The sequence below is a fragment of the Callithrix jacchus genome, chromosome 8 (assembly GCF_049354715.1).
Source record: "Callithrix jacchus isolate 240 chromosome 8, calJac240_pri, whole genome shotgun sequence".
NCBI classification, from domain to species: Eukaryota; Metazoa; Chordata; class Mammalia; order Primates; family Cebidae; genus Callithrix; species Callithrix jacchus.
The window spans coordinates 107,930,009-107,946,014 of NC_133509.1; the positions used below are offsets into that span (position 1 = coordinate 107,930,009).

The following is a 16,006-nucleotide window of genomic DNA, read 5'->3' on the forward strand; positions in this document are numbered from 1 at the left end:
TGGTTTGTAAAGCTGAATACAAAGTGGCTTCTATAGCCCGGGTGGTGGCTCACACCTCTAATCCCAGCACTTTGGGAGACTGAGGTGGGAGGATAGCTTGACCCCATGAGTTTGAGACCAGCCTGGGCAACAGAGTGAGACCCTTGTCTCTACAAATAATTTTAAAAATTAGATAGGTGTGGTGGAGCGCGCCTGTATTCCCAGCAGTCCCAGCTACTCGGGAGGCAAAGGTGGGAGGATCACTTAAAGCCAGGAGATCCAGGCTGCAGTGAGCCATGGGCGGGCCACTGCACTCTGGCCTGGGCAAAGGGCGGCTCTGTCTCTAAAATCCATTCAGTTAGGAGTTGTTTACTGTAAAACAACATTTTAAACGGCTGACTTAAAGAACAACAATGTCTTCTGGTAACCTTTAAGAAATACTTCAGGCAACTGGCTTTGTACTAACGCCCAAATTGAGTTGTTGTCCTCCCCCCGCCCCACAGGGAGTATCCCTCTGTCTCCCAAGATGCAGTGCAGTGGCGCTATGTCGACTCACTGCAACCTCTGCCCACTGGGTTCAAGGGATTCTCCTCCTCAGCCTCTCGATAACCTGGGATTACAAGTGCCCACCACCACACCTGGCCAGGATGGTCTCGATCTCCTGACCTCGTGATCCGCCTGCCTTGGCCTCCCAAAGTGCTAGGATTACAGGCCCGAGCCACCGCACTGGACCTGAGTTGGTATTTTCATTCCTATTTTACAAATGAGGAAACCGAGGCTTAGATGGCTAGGTATCCTATCCAGCGTAAGTTAAATGGTGAAACAGGGATTCCACCTCTGTTGGTAGGACCCCCAGGCCTGGTTACCCACAGGGCACCACCTCAACTCTAATTTCTCTGGTTAAAACCAGAGTTTGGGACTTTGGAATTCTTTCCTCTAGAAACCTGTACCCTAAGTTTTCTTTACTTCTGGTTGCGCTGCTGGGGTCACAAGACAATGTCTGTTGACCACCATGGTGAAACGTGTCATGATTTCTGAAGTCCCCGGGAAGCCCGTGAGGCGTGGAAGAACTGGCTTTCTCGCTAACACACAATTCAAGAGTGGAGGCGAGGGCCAAATGCAGGCCCCACCATTTGCTAGTTCGTGCGCTACCCCCACGGATAACCAAACTGCACCCCTTCCTGCGTCTGACAAGCACACACAGGGCTGGTGTTGGGAAAAGTTAGTGGCTGTGAAGCCGCCAGCACAGGGCCGGCCACTTCGTAAGCGTCGGTCACGCCTTAGCTGTTCACCGCCACAGGGCTCGCTGCCCAGCCACCGCCAGGTGTCGGGTGAGGCCTTCGGCATCAGGGCTTAGAGAAACGCCGTCAGTGGCGACACTCGGGATGCCCTCCCTGCGTGTTTACAGCTGCAGTATTGATCCGGCCGGAGGGCCCTGAGCGCCCCCGAACAGGCGGAGCGCGCCAACCCAGTTACCACCCAGGCCCGGTAGTGCTGCCGTTCCACGTGCTCGTCCCTCCTCGTTCCTCCCCGCCCCTTTCCCCGGCCTTCTTAAGCTGCGCGGGTCTCCCACCCCGAGCTCTGCAGCGGGAAAGCGGCAGCCCTCAAACCGACGCCAGTAGTCACCCCAGGCAGCACAGACTTACCTGTTCAGAGGGTTTCTTCCGGATCCCCCTCGACCTTAGCTCTGCAGGAATTGGGCCCAAGTGTGCAAGGACCCGGAAAGACCGAGGTGTAGCGTCAGCCAGTTAGGTGGATCGGTCTTTGGTGTTGTAGTAGCCGATAGGGCTACAGAGGTCTTCCTTTTCTTCTCACTGGAAGGGGATTCTGTCTATCAACGTCAATAGGCGCCATCATACGGAGAAGGCGGGGATTAGGGCTTCGGCTCCTCCCAGGCCTGGCCTGTCAGGGCCGGATGCACGTGGAGGCGGGGCCGGGAGCGTTTAGGGGCGGGGATAGGCGCACGTGGGGGCGGGGCCGGGGACTGCTCCCTGAGCGCGAAACTGCAGGGAGTCCCTTTCCAGAGCGGCAGTATCCGCCTCTCTCTGCCGGCTGATCCCGCCCTGGAGAAGTCCTCTCGCTGTGGTGGAAAGAGCGAAGGAGTCTGAGCCGAGGGACTGAAGTAACGTGATGTTACGACAGGCGGTGATGTCTTCGGCAATGGCCTCAGGCGGCGGAGACCGCTGCCCTGGGTCTGCGGGGTTCAAGGTGTAGCGGAGCGATCCCTGACCGTGGAACTAAGAGTCCTCGGTGCTGGCTCCAGTACTGCTCCTGTTTGCTGTGGCACCTAGGGCGAATCTCTTTCCTTCTCTGTGCCTTGATTTCTTATTGAGAGAAGGAATCTGATCTATCATTCTCAGGTCCCCTCCAGCTCGGAGTTTGTTTCACATCATCAGTATTTCCAGAATGACCTATGTGTGCTGTGCCTGTCCCGGGTATCAGCTGACGATTATGAGATCTTCTGAAAGGAAAACGGAAGCCTCTGATGGACTGGTGGCCCGAAGAGACAGTTTGTGAGGACACCTGAGTTCACAGAGCCAGGCTTGGTGGGGCCCAGCAGCAGGCCTTGGGGCATCATGCGGCTCCATAACCCAGACCCCTGCCCGTAGCTGGACCCGTTTTAAAGCAGGCGATGGGGTTCATCCATGGCACGCTGTGTGAAGGCATTTCAGCCCATAACGAGGACGCTGGGATTTCAGGCTCAACTCCTGACTCTGAGGACTTTGTAGATAAGTACTGCGTGTGGAGTGGGGTGGGGTGATGAGGAAAACGAGAGAAGTGGGCATAGTCAGAATAAAGGACCGCTTCATGAAGCTTTTGAAGAGAAGGCAGAGAGAAATCCAGCTGAAGGAACAACCTGGCTGGAGCCGTTTCAAGCTGGCTGGATGGGAGGGGAATCTTGGAAGCAAAACTCCCGTAGGGTGGGTTGGGGCTTGTTGCTGCAGGAATTGACAGGGAAAGAATAGTCAGGCCTGGCACAGTGGCTCTTGTCTGTAATCCCAGCACTTTGGGAGGCCAAGCTGGTGGATCACTTGAGGCCAGGAGTTCGAGACCAGCCTGGCCAACCTGGCGAAACCCAGTCTCTACTAAAAATACAAAAACTTAGCCAGGTGTGGTGGCCGGTGCCTGTAATCCCACTTACTTGGGAGGCTGAGGTAGGAGAATGGCTTGAACCCGGGAAGCGGAGGTTGCAGTGAGGGGAGATTCTACCATTGCACTCCAGCCTGGGTGACAGAGCAGACACTGTCTTGGAAAAAAAAAAGTAGACAATGGGAAGCTCTGAGAGTTTGAGAGTTGGGAAGTGACAGGACTAGAGCTGTGCTTCTGGGAAATCAGCGTGTAGGGGGTTGGGAAGAAAAGATTGTGAAAGTCAACTGGGAGACCCCAAAGGAATTTATTGCAGCAACAGTCTTTGTGAAAGGTAGTTAGGGCCAAACCAGGTGGGGGTAGCCAGGATGGAAGGGAGGTGCAGACGGGAGGCAGGATTTAGACTTGAACTCTGGGAGAGGAGTCAAGCCGGCTTCTCCACGGAAGAGGGGGGAACACTGGAGGAAGGCAGCAGGAGGACTTGGCTTGGGCTTGCTGAGGGAATGAGCGGCTGGCAGCCGACCAGCAGGCTCTGTTGAGTGTCCATGGAGGGGACAGTGAGGTAGACATGAGATATACCTTGGGGACCTGCAACACACACAGAGAAAAGATTAAAGAATGTTCGCAAATCAGTGCACAAAGGAAGCTTGCTGGGCATTGGGCAAGTCATTAGGCATTCCACCCTCAGTTTCTTCACAGGTTAGAGTGAGGATAAGACACCTACTGAGGAAGGTGGTAACGAGTAAGCTCTGATGATAGAGCACCTCACCCAGGACTTGGTGCACAGCGCCCATTTTAAAAAAATAATCAGGCATAATCCAGTGTTTGTGACTATCTAGTAAGTTTTCCGTTTTGTTTTTGAGACAGCATCTCGCTCTGTCACCCAGGCTGGAGTGTAGTGGCGATCTCAGATCACTGCAACCTCCACCTCCCAGGCTCAAGCAGTCCTCTCACTTCAGCCCCCCAGGTAGCTGGGACCATGGGTGCATATCACCACACCCACTGAGTTTTGTTTTTTTTGTAGAGATAGGGATCTCTCTATGTTGCCCAGGCTGGTCTCGAACTTGTGAGCTCAAGTGATCTGCCCACCTTGGCTTTCCAAAGTGTTGGGATTACAGGCGTGAGCCACCGCCTTCTGCAAAACTCTCTATCCCTCTTTGTGTGATTACATATTCACTAAACTGATGACTGACTCCATTATGATTTTGGAAAAGTGGGAGCCCTGGGTAATGGACAATTCTAAAACTTTTTCATTCTTTCAGACTATGTTTTTGTACCCATTAGCCATCCCCACATCTCCCCATCCTCCAAAATGGAAAATACAAATGTTAATTTAAACAAATCAACATTTGTTTAAATCAACTGCAAGAGTTACTCAGGAGGCTGAGGCAGGAGAATCACTTGAACCCGGGAGGTGCAAGTTGCAGTGAGCTGAGATCTCACTAATGTACTCCAGGCTGAGCAACAGAGTGAGACTCTGTCTCAAAAAAGAAAAAAAAAAGCACAATAATATAAGAAAACTTAAAACAGAAAAACACAAATGAAAAAATACCCAAATTATCTGTGATAAATCCGTCCCTCCAAAAAAACCACTGTTAATATTTGGATGTGTGTTTTTCTAAGCATGTGTTTGTTGTAACAGTTTATGTCCTAGAGTAATTAATTCAACAAATATTTATTGAGCACTTGGAACGCCAGACCTGTTCTAGGTGCTGGGGATGTAAGTGCATTTTTTTTTTTAATTAAGAAGATTATTTTTGAAAACAATGACAAACTAATAGAATACTTCCAACTAGAGAATTTTTGTTTTTCTTTTCCTGAGGGTAAGTACTGATTTGGTACGTCATTAGTCTGGAGTACTTTTAGTTCGTAGTTCCTAGAGACATGGGCATTCTCCTTTGTATCCAAGGTATAACCATCAAAATTGAAAAATTGCCATTGATACACTACTGTCACCTAATCTTCAGCTCCATTCAACTTAATTCAATTGAACTTAATCTCCACTTCATGGAAATTGGTATTTAGAAGCCAAGACCTGAGTGCTAAGTGTGCTTATTGCTATTAGGGTATCTTGTTCCAAGGCCTTCTCCATGGTTACAGTTGGGAGCACCCTCCCACCCCCCCGACACACAGTTACTTACGTCTATATTTATTTGTACATCTGTCTACTCACATATTTTGAAAACCGTGAGTTTACACCAGTATCTCCAATTCCAATGCATCACTCTAGGGCTGATTCTAGTTTTCTCCCTTTCTGTGTTTGTAGCTTACTTCTCCAGCCAGGAGTGAGGTTCTCATTATTTTTATTTACTTGTTTGATCAGTCCCCTTCTACATAGACATCTCCTCTCTCTGCCTCCATCCCCTGCCCAATACAGATGTCCTCCTTCCCCACTCAGGCTCTGGAAACCTGGACTGGGAAACCCTGTACCCTTCACCCATGAGGATGCCTTCCGCAGTCTTCCTGGCCTCCAACATTCCATGTGTGGATCCAGTTTTGAACAAGGCAGACAGATTCCTTGCTTTCAACGAGCTCACATTCCAGTGGGGAGAGAGACAGAAAAATAAAAATGATAAGTGCAATGACAAGATGTGATAAGAAGTGACTGGGGGCTACTTTGGGTCAGGTGACTATTCTCTTTTAGCTCCCCTGTTCCCCATCTACTCTTCATCCTTCTTTGGCCTGCTGTGTGCATATCTACAAAATGCATTACCTGGACTCCTCTGCTGCCAGCCTTCTAGTTGAGTTCAACCAGTGAGAGACACCCGTAGTAGATAGGTGGGTGGATGGAGAGAGAAATGAGCATTTTGCTTGCTCCTTCCTTGCTTGGGAATATGTTTTCTGGCCCCTCATCCAGGAGCCAGAAATTTCATTTTCCCCTTACTCCTTTGAGCCCCTTAGTGGTCACAGCTTTCCACTCTTGCTACCCCTTGGATGCCACAGTGGTTTTATTTCTCTTCATCTTACCCAAACTGTTAATAGTTCTTTTGAATCAGCTCAGTCGGATGCTGTTTCAGAAAAGGGCTCTTTAAGGTAATTACTTTTTTTGTGTGGTTTAAACAGTATGTTGTGAATAATGCTTTTTTGAGGTCAATAAGTATTCTTATACAATGCGATTTTCAAAAGTGCAGTCTGTTAGTCAAGAAAGGTCACTATTAGCCAGGCTTGTCTTTCTAGATCTGAGTGCAGAATGGATTATCTTCTTGTCCTGTCCTGGCCTGATGGCTAAGCATCTTAAATTGTGAATTAAAGAGAGAGCATGTTGTAGTAACTCTACCTCCCCAGGCATCTAGATTACCCAAGTAATGTAATTTGTGGCTTATTTATGGTACAGAACTGTATTTCCTTCAGCAGGCTTTATCCTTGGGTGTTCATTTCTCCATTCCTTGCCATAGAGAGGGGGTCTCAGTCTTAGAAATCAATGAAACCTTTTCTTGGACACAGAGACAAGCCATTGGAAGGGGTGATTCCAAGAATTGTGCTTTAATTATGAGGATTCGTAAAATAATTTTTACAGCTTTTTTCCCCCCTCTGTTAAACATTTGCAAATTTGGGGTCTTCTTCCAAGGAGAGTCTAGACTAGAGAAAGAGGAGGCTTTCACAGGAAGAGTACCTTGCTGGAGCTTCCATGAGCATAATTCCTGTCCTTAGCAAGAGAAAAGAACATTAAAAGGACGTGCATTTCTTTCTGTGACTGACATTGTTGGTGTCAACAGCTTTATAAACACAGAAAGCAATAGATTAAGAGAAGGAAAATCCAGCAGAATGAGAGCAGGAAAAAAAAGAAAAAGAAAAAAACTTGAGGCATGCAATTCTTGGAAATCTTACTGCCTCCCTGGTTTCTTCTGCATTTGAATTTCTGTAGAGCACTGATAGGAGGATTGCCTTTAGGGGACATGAGGAAAGGAACTGGGAAAATTCAGCTTTTCTTTAGCCCTAGGAAACTACAGAAGGACTTGAAGCCAAGCGGAATTAATCAGAAACGGTGTGCCTGTGCCTGGGGAGACTTTCTGAGAATGAGATGAGAATGTTGTTCTTGTTCCCAGGAGAGGGCATAGGGACTTTGAGGGCTTGAATCTTTCTGTTGTGTTTTCTGGGATCACATCCATATAAAATCAGGTAAACCAAGAAGGCTAATGTAAGCAATCTCCCCAAATTGTGTCCTCTGTCCGGCCTGTCTTCCCCCACCCCACCTTAGGTGAGTCAACACCCTTGGGGCGGCATGCTTTCACAGATTAATTTATTCCTGTTCTGTCCCAAATTTGAAGATGCAGTCCCCTGTTATGCATTAAAGGAGGTAATCTGAAGCACTGTGACTTCATCTTTCCAGATTAGAAAGGCGTTACACCATAGGTAAATGAGAAAACCTATTTGGAAGTGTTTTGCATGTTGGAAGGAAGACACTTTATATACATGTAATTATTGTTGACCATTACCCACAATATAGCCTGGGAGGCCAGACTGCATGCTGTGGGGGTACTTGACCTGTGTTTGAATTCCTGTTCCTTTGCAGTTTAACTGTGTGACCTTGGGCATGTTACTTGACCTCTCTGCATCTGAATGCAGAATGGATTACCTTCTTATCCTGTCCTGGGTTTCCCCAGGACAGCCTCAGTTTTCCCATCTGAAAGGTGAGGAATTCACCTCAGTGTGAGAATTAAATGTACTGAGATTATATAACAACATAGAACAGTGCGTGACCCACAGTGAGCACTTGAGGACACAGTGAATTTGAACCCAGCAGGATGCATGATAACCTTCTTCCACAGACATAGTGAGAATCACAGCAGCTTAGCTGTAAAAGCTAGCAAAGTAACAGAGAATTGCAGGGAAGTGGGGGTTTCTAGGCCTCTGTTTTCCCACTCTGAGGCATGGGTATAATTTCTCTGCTCCCCTAAGGAAGCAGCTCTTTGAGACAAGGCTAAGATTCAGCCATGGTGTGTTGCTGTTGCAGAAGGTTTAACCACCTCACCTTACGGTGGAGGTTTCAGCAAAATAAGCTTCTCTTTCTGTAAATGGCTTCTCACCATTGGCTCATTTTTGTAAATGAGCCAATCCCACCATTAGACCTCTGTGGACAGTGTCTAATGGTGGGAATGGCTAATTTTCTGGAACCAAATAAACATTTGTTTCCACTAGCCCCATAGTGCTAGTGCCACCATTAATGAGTGGCAGTGTTGTCCATTGCTGCAGAAGTCATTAGGGAAACTCTGGTAGAGCTCTGTTTATTACCAGGGGAGGTGTCAGAGGCAGAGAAAGCACAGCTGGGGCTTCTAGGCCCCAGCAGATCGCTCAGTGCAGGCAGCCAGAGCAATCATTCTTAGACTCGTGAAGTCGGAACATAAAGTCCAAGAGGAATAAGAATGGGTGAGATAAAGGAGTTGGGGGCTATGATCCAGAGTCATATTTCAGATCTCTGAAATTTTGAATAAGTTAAGGTTAGATGGTGGTGCAATTCAAAGCATACTTCCTAGGGGGGTCACGGTTTGAGCAATGCCTTTCTAAGGAACAGGCTAAGCTTTGAGCTGGTTTCCTTGTCAGTGATTATACTCTCTGGTGCTCAGTAAGTACGCACCGTAGGTGTTGCGGATTGGCCAAGCCATCAGTGAGATCTTCAGAATAAATAAGGTCCGTAAGAGTGCCACATGCACAGAATATATATTGTGACAAAATCCACTGGCTCCTTAACTCTGAGACCAAACCAGTCCCTGCAAGCACACCGAGATTGTGCACAGGTAGTTGGTTGGCAGCAAATACTGAATTTACCTATTTATTTATTTTATTTATTTCTTTTTTTGGGACAGAGTCTTGCTCTGTCACCCAAGCTGGAGTGTAGTGAAGTGCCATCATGGTTCACTGTAGCCTCAGCTTCCCAGGCTCAAACCATCCTCCCATCTCAGCCTTTTGAATAGCCGAGACTCTAGGTATATGCCACCATGCCCAGCTGTTTTTTTTTTCGTGGAGGCAAGGGTCTCACTATAAGTGACCTAGGCTGGACTTGAACTCTTGGGCTCAAGCGATTCTTCTGCCTCAGCCTCCCAAAGCACTGGGATTACAGGCATGAGCCACCATCTCAGGCTGAATGTATATAGATAATGAGATTGCTACAGAAATATGTGCTTCTTAGAACTTGCTTAAGGCAGGCTGGCAATCACAAAATATTTGTTGGTGCTGGTTTTAGATGATGTTGGTTTTGGCTGGCTGGATCGATATTGGTTGGATAGGACTGCAATAATAAAACACCACAGACCGGGTGTCGTTACACAACAGAAATTTGCTTTCTCAGTCTGGGAAGCTAGAAGTCCAAGATCAAGGTGTTGGCAGGTTTGGTTTCTTCTGAAGCCTCTCTCCTTGGGTTGTAGATGGCCTTTCCTCTGCCTGTGAGCATCCCTGCTTGTTCCTCTGTGTCCACATTTCCTCTTCTGTATAAGGACCCCAGTCAAATTGGATTAGGGCCCAGCCTAATGACCTCCTTTTAATTGAATCACATCTTTATTTATTTACTTTTTGAGACAGAGTCTTGCTCTGTTGCCCAGGCTGGAGTGCCCTGGCATGATCTCGGCTCATTACAACCTCAGCTGCCCGGGTTCAAGCAATTCTCCTGCCTCAGCCTCCTGAGTGACTGGGACAGCAGAGGCGTGCCACCACGCCCAGCTAATTTTTGTATTTTTCGTTGAGACAGGGTTTTGCATGTTGGCCAAGCTGGTCTCAAACTCCTAGCCTCAAGTGATCTGCCCGCCTCTGGCTTTCAAATTGCTGGGGTTACAGGTGCGAGCAGCTGCGCCTGGCCTGAATCACCTTTTTAAAGGCCTTATCTCCAAATACATTCATATTCTGAGGTAGTGGGGATTAGGGCTTCCCTGAATTTTGGAGGGGAGCATGATTCAGCCCATAACATGATTTGATGAGTAAACGTATTGGTAACAATGGGAGATGGGATTCTCACTACTGGAGAAGAGAGCTACAAATGTAGAAAGATTGAAAACGAGATTGGAAGGCCAGGCACAGTGGCTCATGCCTGTAATGCCAGCACTTTGGGAGGCTGAGGCCAGAGGATCACCCAGTCAAGAGATCGAGACCAGCATGGCCAACATGATGAAGCCTGGTATCTACTAAAAATACAAACATTAGCTGGGTGTGGTGGCACCTGCCTGTAGACCCAGCTGCTTGGGAGACTGAGTCAGGAGCCTTGCTTGAACCCGGGAGGTGTAGGTTGCGATGAGCTGAGATCATGCCACTGCACTCCAGCCTGGGTGACAGAGCGAGACTCCATCTCAGAAAAAAAAAAAAGAAAAGAGAATGAATAAACAAAGAGAGGAGAAAACATTTTCTTGCAGTGGAGTGTCAATGAATAAATGGAGAAGGAACGAGAGAATTAGAAAAATCACTATTTAGGTCGGGCGTAGTAGCTCACGCCTGTAATCCTACCACTTTTGAGGCCAAGGCAGGAGGATTGCTTGAGCCCAGGAGACCGAGACCAACATAGTGAGACCCTGTTTCTACAGAAAAAAAAAAAAAAAAGAATGAATTAACCAGGTGTGGGTGACACATGCCTGTAGTTCCAGATACTTGGGAGGCTTAGGTAGGAGGATCGCTTGAGCCTGGGAGGTCAAGGCTGCAGTGAGCTGTGACTGTACCAGTGCACTCCAGCCTGGCTAACAGAGTAAGACCCTGTCTCAAAAATAAATAAATGAGTACAATCATGATTTGGCAATCATTATCATCATAATTAATTCAGCAAAGAAACATCAATGGATGCTGAGGCTAGAGGGCAAAAGTCAGGATATGTACATAATTTCAGAATATCTCCTAAAAATACTTATTAACTGCAAAGGGGAAAAGAATAACACACAGTGGAGAAAGCTGGCAGGTATCACCCTAATCAGGTGATCAAAGTTAATATTACCAGTAATGACACAAGTCTACATTGCATACCATCTGATGGGAGGCAATGAGAAGAACACTGTCATTTTTGTGGTATTGCTGCCAAAAACACATATCCTAACTCTGACGATGAGGAAACATCAGACACACAAAAACCTGTCGTGTAATCTTGAAAAATGTGAAGGTCACGGGGACAAGGAAAGTGAAGAACTATTCCAGATCAAAGGAAATGAAAGAGACAGGATAGGCCGGGCGCGGTGGCTCAAACCTGTAATCCCAGCCCTTTGGGAGGCTGAGGTGGGTGGATCACCTGAAGTTGGGAGTTTGAGACCAGCCTAACTAACATGGAGAAACCCCATTTCTACTAAAAATACAAAATTAGCCGGTGTGGTGGCACATGTCTGTAATCCCAGCTACTCAGGAGGCTGAAGAAGGAGAATCTCTTGAACCCAGGAAGTGGAGGTTGTGGTGAGCCGAGATGGTGCTATTGCACTCCAGCCTGGGCAACAAGAGCGAAACTCTGTCTCTCCCCCACCAAAAAAAGAGACAGGATAACGCAACAGGTCATTTGAATTGGTTTGTTTTCTAGAGGATATTATTGGAAGAATTTGCGAAACTTGAATGAGTCTGTAGATTAGCTGGTCATGATGTATAGTGTTAATTTCCTGATTTTCGTGTTTTTATTTTGGTTATGTAGGAGGATGTCCTTGTTTAAAAGAATTATAGACTAAAGTGTTTAAGTGTGATGGGGCATTATGTTGGCAATTTATTTCCAAATGGTTCAGGAAAGCAAGGGGTTCTTTGTTCTAGTCTTGAAAATTAATGTTTAAAATTATTTCAAATTTATGAAATTATCTAGACAAAAAGAAGAAAAAATAAAGGTATTTTACAAAACAAAATGGACAAACCAAAACTGAGTGTTCATTACCAGCAAACCCACTAAAGGAAATTCTAAGGCACATTTTTTTTTTTTTTCAGGCAGAATGAGAATAATCTCAGATGGAAGGTTGGAGAGAAATGAGAGAACAAGAAAACAAACAAATGGAGAACAAAGAAAAGGGTAAATGAATGGGTAATATACAAGAATATCAACTGTAGAGTTTTAAAATACATGACAGAAAATAAGTTGGGTAGGAGATACGTAAAGTTAAATATTCTTTTTTTTTTTTTTTGAGGTAGAGTTTCACTCTGTCTCCCAGGCTGGAGTGCAGTGATGTGATCTCTGCTTACTGCAAACTCCACCTCCTGAGTTCAAGCGATTCTACTGCCTCAGCCTCTGGAGTAGCTGGGATTATAGGTGGCTGCCACCATGCCTGGCTAATTTTTAGTACAGATGGGATTTCGCCATGTTGGCCAGACTGGTCTCGAACTCCTGACCTCATGTGATCCGCCCACCTTGGCCTCCCAAAGTGCTGGGATTACAGCCGTGAGCCACCATGCCTGGCCTAAAGTTAAGTATTCTAAAAATTGTTTGCATTTTTCTGGGAGGAAGGTAGATGTACTGATTACATTATATTTTCATATGCCAAAGATGCATTTTATTTATTTGTTTATTTATTTTACTTTAAGTTCTGGGGTACATGTGCAGAACATGCAGGTTTGTTACATAGGTATACACATTCCATGGTGGTTCGCTGTACCCATCAGCCTGTATAGCATTAGGTATTTCTCCTAATGCTATTCCTCTCCTATCCCCCAACTTCCAGCAGGTCCCAGTGTGTGATGTTCCCCTCCCTGTGTCCATGTGTTCTCATTGTTCAACTCCCACTTATGAGTGAGAACATGTGGTGGTTGGTTTTCTGTTCCTGTGTTAGTTTGCTGAGAACGATGGTTTCTAGCTTCACCCAAGTCCCTGCAAAGGATATGAACTCATCTTTTTTATGGTTGATAGTATTCCATGGTGTATATGTGCCACATTTTCTTTATCGAGTCTATCATTGATGGGCATTTGGGTTGGTTCCAAGTCTTTGCTATTGTGAACAATGCTGCAATAAACATATGTGTGTGCATGTGTCTTTATAGTAGAATGATTTATAATCCTTTGGGTATCATAATAATGTATATACTCTACATTATAATCCTTTGGGTTTATATCTGGGTAGACCTCAGGTGATCTACCTGCCTCAGCCTCCCAAAGTGCTGGGATTACAAGGGTGAGCCACTGTGCCTGGCCTGTGTTTTCTAGAGATTAAGGAGATAGTTTTAACGAAGACTGGATGCCAAAAGTTACAAAAGAAAAATGTATTTGACTAAAAACATTAAAAATATTTTATAAGTGATACCATATACAAAGTTACTGGGCAAATGATAGTAACTGTAATGCAGATGGTAGTCAGAGTTAATTTCCATATAGTTAATCTTGCAAATTTCAGCTCCTATAAATTGACAAGATGAATATTAAATAATACAAGTAGATATTTTCTATTGCTTCCCAACAGAAAAATGGGCAACAGATATGGAAAGAAAATTCACAGAAGTCCAACTACATCCAACAGCCATATAAAAAGGTGTTCAAATTTCAGGTAGTCAGGATGGGTCCATTGGCATTACCTTCATATAAACAAGAAAAGATTGGGGCCCCTTTTTCTGCATTCAACACGGTCAGGATGCCTGTCCTTGCAAACCATTTGTGGGCCAGATTTCTGCCCCATCATCCTATGCACAAACTGCACAGTGTATGCAGTGGCCCGGATTCAGAGAAATGCAAATAAATACATAATGAAATGTTCCTTTTTATCCATTAAACTGGCAAAAAGTTAAGAAGAGTCCTATTACCTGTTGCCAGCAGGACTGTGGGGTGACAGGTGCTCCATCCGTTGCTAGTGTTGCTGTAGAGCATTCTGGCGTTTTTTTTGGGAAGGCAATCTGGCAGTATCTATTAAAATTAAAAATACATATTTCCCTTGACCCCAGAACCCTACTCCTAGGAATCTATTCCATAAAATAAAAGTGCTTATTTGTACGAACATGTGTGCAAGAATGTTTATTGCAGCCTTGTTTGTAGCTGCCAAGAACCGGTAACAGGGTGAATGGCCATTATCAGGGAATGGCTGAAAAATTAAAATATATTACTCCATAGAATATTATATGGCCATTCAATGGGATGAATATTAGCCTTACCAGATGTCTGAGAGAGATTTCCAAGAGATGTCGGTGAGCGAGAAAAGTAAGATACAGAATGAGTGTGATATGATTCCATCATGGTAAAAAAAGAACAGAAAACCTCTCCACATGTGTCAGTGTATATGAAAATGTATATAGGTGTGTGTGTATGGTTACAAGGAAAACATATACACATACACTCTAGGTTGCTGTTAAAGTTGGAGGAGAGAAAAAGAGAAGAGTTGTTTGTAACAGAAACAGCAGATATGCTATGATCCTATCCATGTAAAACTGTGGCATGTGTGCATGTGTGTATACATAATGTGTACATAAATACACTGCAAGAAGTCTACCTCATTATTACTGATTAGGATGGTGAGATTTTAGGAGACTTTCATTTTCATATTTCTATCTTTACGTATTGTTTCAATTCTTCTTTTTTTTTTTTTTAATTGAGACAGAGTCTCACTCTGTCGCCCCAGCTGGAGTGCAGTGGAGCTATTTTGGCTCACGGCAACCTCTGCCTCCTGGGTTTAAGTGATTCTCCTGCCTCAGCCTCCCAAGTAGCTGGGACTACAGGCACATGCCACCACACCCAGCCAATTTTTTATATTTTTAGTAGAGATGGGGTTTTGCCATGTTGGCCAGGCTGGTCTTGAACTCCTGACCTCAGGTGATCCACTCACCTCAGCCTCTCAAAGTGCTGGGATTACAGGCATGAGCCGCCACACCCAGCCATATTGTTCTAATTCTTCATAATAGATGTGCATTGTTGTTATGTCCAGGAAAAAGATGAAATTATTTTCACATTGAATATAACATTAAAAACAAAAACCAAATAAACATCAAACCTCTATACCAATAAGCCTCAGTAATGTATACATTCTTATTTATTGTTGGCTTGAGGGGGCTCAACTGGAGAAAGGGGTGAAAAAGAATGAACAACGGGAACACCTATTGCTCTGAAGTATTAACTCCGTTGCATTATGGGGCAGTTGGGAAAAGGTTTAAAGTCACACATATTTTATTACTGCCCATCTCTTTGATGGTTTTACTGTGTCAGCAGAATCATTTGCTGCTTTAGGTAAACGTGAAGTCTCGCTCTGTCACTCAGGCTGGAGTGCAGTGGTGTGATCTCGGCTCACTGCAACTTCTGCCTCCCGGGTTCAAGTGATTCTCCTGCCTCAGCTTCCCTGGTAGCTGGGATTATAGGTGCCTGCCACCATGCCCAGTTAATTTTTGTATTTTTAATAGAGATGGGGTTTCACTATGTTGGCCAGGCTGTCTCAAATTTCTGACCTCAAGTGATTCACCCATGTTGGCCTCCCAAAGTGCTGGGATTATAGGCATGAGCCACTGCACCCAGCCTTAGGTAAACTTTAAAAAACTTTTAGTAGAAATTTGATGTTTTGGTATTTGTTTTTTTCCTTGCAGGTATGCACCATGGTAAACTGGTTTGAAATTCTCCACTCTCCCCAGAGGGAAACGTCGAGGTGGCAGAAAGGCCAAGAGAGGAAAAAGAAACAGTATAAAGGAAAAGGAGGAGCTGGGAGTGGTGGCTCACATCTGTAATCCCAGCACATTGGGATGCTGAGGTGGAAGGATCCCTTGAGTCCAGAAGTTTAAGACTAGCCTGGGCAACATAGTGAGGCTTTGTCTCTACAAAAAGTGAACAAAATTAGCCAGGTGTGGTGGTGCGTGCCCGTAGTCCCAGCTACATGGGAGGCTGAGGTCGGCAGATCACTAGAGCCTGGGAGCATGAGGCTGCAGCCTGGGTAACAGAGTGAGACCCTCTGTCTCAAAAAAAAAAAAAAAAGAGACTTCTCCAATAGTAGGGGCACTAATGGTTGCCTGCTGCTTCAAACGTATGTGTGGTTTTATTTGTCTGAGAAAAAGGTTTCTTCCCTGCTTTTCAGGTAGCTAATGAAAATAGCATTGTGTGATATGACAAACC

At 45.4% G+C, this 16,006-nt stretch overlaps 1 protein-coding gene and 1 long non-coding RNA gene across 6 annotated transcripts in view; one reads left to right on the forward strand and one right to left on the reverse strand.

The window, feature by feature from the left end:
- LOC108587678 (DDB1- and CUL4-associated factor 4) overlaps window positions 1–1,689 on the reverse strand; it is a 53,679-nt gene extending 51,990 nt beyond the window's left edge. For all 5 annotated transcript variants that reach the window (XM_078335321.1, XM_078335320.1, XM_035260931.3 and 2 more), the window contains exon 1: window positions 1,626–1,689. The gene's annotated coding sequence lies outside the window, so the exon portion shown is untranslated. The remainder of the gene's footprint in view (window positions 1–1,625) is intronic.
- A 263-nt stretch (window positions 1,690–1,952) lies between these two features.
- LOC128928834 (uncharacterized) lies at window positions 1,953–15,615 on the forward strand. The gene is made up of 3 exons (XR_013521366.1): window positions 1,953–2,900; window positions 11,929–12,010; window positions 15,487–15,615. It is a non-coding gene; the product is annotated as an uncharacterized LOC128928834 (long non-coding RNA).
- Window positions 15,616–16,006: the final 391 nt, after the last annotated feature.